The sequence below is a fragment of the Fomitiporia mediterranea genome (assembly GCF_000271605.1).
Source record: "Fomitiporia mediterranea MF3/22 unplaced genomic scaffold FOMMEscaffold_13, whole genome shotgun sequence".
NCBI lineage: Eukaryota > Fungi > Basidiomycota > Agaricomycetes > Hymenochaetales > Hymenochaetaceae > Fomitiporia > Fomitiporia mediterranea.
The window spans coordinates 1,306,859-1,309,232 of NW_006760398.1; positions in this window are offsets into that span (position 1 = coordinate 1,306,859).

Genomic DNA, 2,374 nt, shown 5'->3' on the forward strand with positions numbered 1-2,374 from the left:
CAGAAGAAATAGGAGAACTATCTACTTTTGTTTTTGACTTTTTTCTATCTAATAAATAATTTTGTTGATTTATTTTTTCTACTTTTTCTACTTTTTCTACTTTTCTTACTTTATTTACTTTTAATCCTACAGTGTCCATTAAATCAAAAGTAGCCATTAAAAAATCTGAGTCATAGCCCTTCAGTGCTACATTCACTGTTAGGCCTCTACAAAATCCTAGAGTACATAGTTAGGGTCTAGGAGTTCTAAGGTGACTTCTGGATTTGTAGAAAAGGCTTCTTACTACAAATCCTACTTGTCACTCATTATTACTCTAATGACCTAACAGATATACTGTTGCTTCTGTAGGCAGTCCTTAATTTGGTGCCCTGACTTTCTGTAGGCAAAGTATGCTCCTTACTTTCAGGCTTCTCTAATGTCTATCAGAACAGATTAATTACAAATTACAGGCAGATCAATCTGAGGGCTTAGAACTGTTAGAGCTAGACACATGTGTAAGTATTCTGTACAGACTTAATACATTCAAGCTATAGCTTGGTTGAAGAAGATAGTGTGTGTCTTCTACTCAGTGTAAGTGACTAGTTCTAACATTATTCTGAGAATCTTATTAACCAGTTCTGAGTGAAGAGCTTTTTCAAGTATTCTAATGAGGACATTATCAAACCTGAGTATGAATCCTGCCTTCTAGGCCAGGATATCAAACTCCTGAAAGAAGGCATTGGTAGAACATTTGTCCTGTCACAGAGATGTAAGCTTGTTCTACACATTGTACTTCTTATTTGGATTAATGAAGGAAGTACAGAGTTACTCTATGAATTCTGAGTATGACTCATTGTTCTGAAGTCAGATCAGGCTTCCAATCTGATGACCTTCAATCCAGTTCTAGGCTTAGGTAGCTACATTACCTTCCTTCATGAAGGAGAGGACAAATAGGACACAATTGAGATCTGAGGATAGATTGGTCAAAGTAGTAGTCATGTATAGTTCAACTTGGTGCTGGAAGTCCTCAAAGTGCTGCCCATTAAAGTCTGAAGGGCAGACTACATACACTTTCTTTCTGAAACAGGTTGTAACTTCTAGAACAATCAGAACAGGTTCTGAAGGGGCTAGGGGCACATAGTTAGTAAAGGCCTCTTAGATAGAGGTCTGTACATATTAAGCTAGCTCTACTTGTAACTGCTGATCTGGTAGGACAGTAAGGGTGGCAGTTAGTATAGTAGGGTTCATGTTTACACTACAAAGGAATTGACACTAAACTAAAAGGGGTAATGAATAGAAGAAGGGTGGCAAAAGTTTAAAATTTAAAAATGTAAAAGGGTCAGGACAAAGGAAAGAGATTGACACAACAGTAAGTACTAATGCCTAAAATGTAGGAGAGTTGTAGGGTGGTAATGAGTAGTCTTAATCTGATGTTAGTAACAGTGTAGAGGGGACCTGAAGGCTTAGCAAGGGGACCCAGGCTACAACTATCCTACACAACAGAAATATAGAATGTAAGTACTAGAACATAGTCAGAACTCACAGAACAGGCAGAGAGAGAGAGTGAGACAAGAGTAGAGTATATAGAGTGAGCCTAAGAGTACAGGACTACCTAGAGTAGACAAGATCAAGACTACAGGACCAGTCTGATCTTGTACACCTATATATACTAAACTACACAAGAGTACTCAAGGAGTATGAGCTACTAAGAATGATAAGCTACAAAGAATGAAAGAAAGGAATGTCAAAGATAAAGGTACAAAGAATGAAGGGATGGACAAAGGGTAAGAGACTATAGAATAATACAAAGAATGAAGGAGTGGTTAAAGGAATAGAATGACAAAGTAAGGAAGGGTAGTTGTAAGAGTTAGTACACATATAGTCTATAGACAGCACCCTTGAGGGACAGAAGTCCTGAGTTCCAGTACAGAAGGGTGTAGAACCCTCAGAACTGAAGGTACAAGAGTAGAGAACTGTAACAACAGGAACCTAGAGCTAGTACTCAGAACATTCTTAAATAAACTGTTACTTGTTCTGAAGGGAACATACAGCTTGTACAGTCTTATTGTCTGAGAGAGTAAGTATATGTGTCAACATTTCCTTATTAACCTCTCTCTTTCAACAAGGACAGACTTATGTTCTCAGCTGTAAACTTAGCTAAGACTATTCCTACTTAATACTATAAACAAACTACTGAGTAGTAAACAGGGCTAGGTAGGGTTCTGAACATTCTAAGATTCTAGAACACAAAAGTAGTAGGTTAGATTGTACAGATTTAGACTCAGATAAAGTGTAAAGAGAAGAATCAAAAGAATCAGAAGGAATAGGAGAACTATCTACTTTTGTTTTTGACTTTTTTCTTTCTAATAAATAATTTTGTTGATTTACTTTTTCT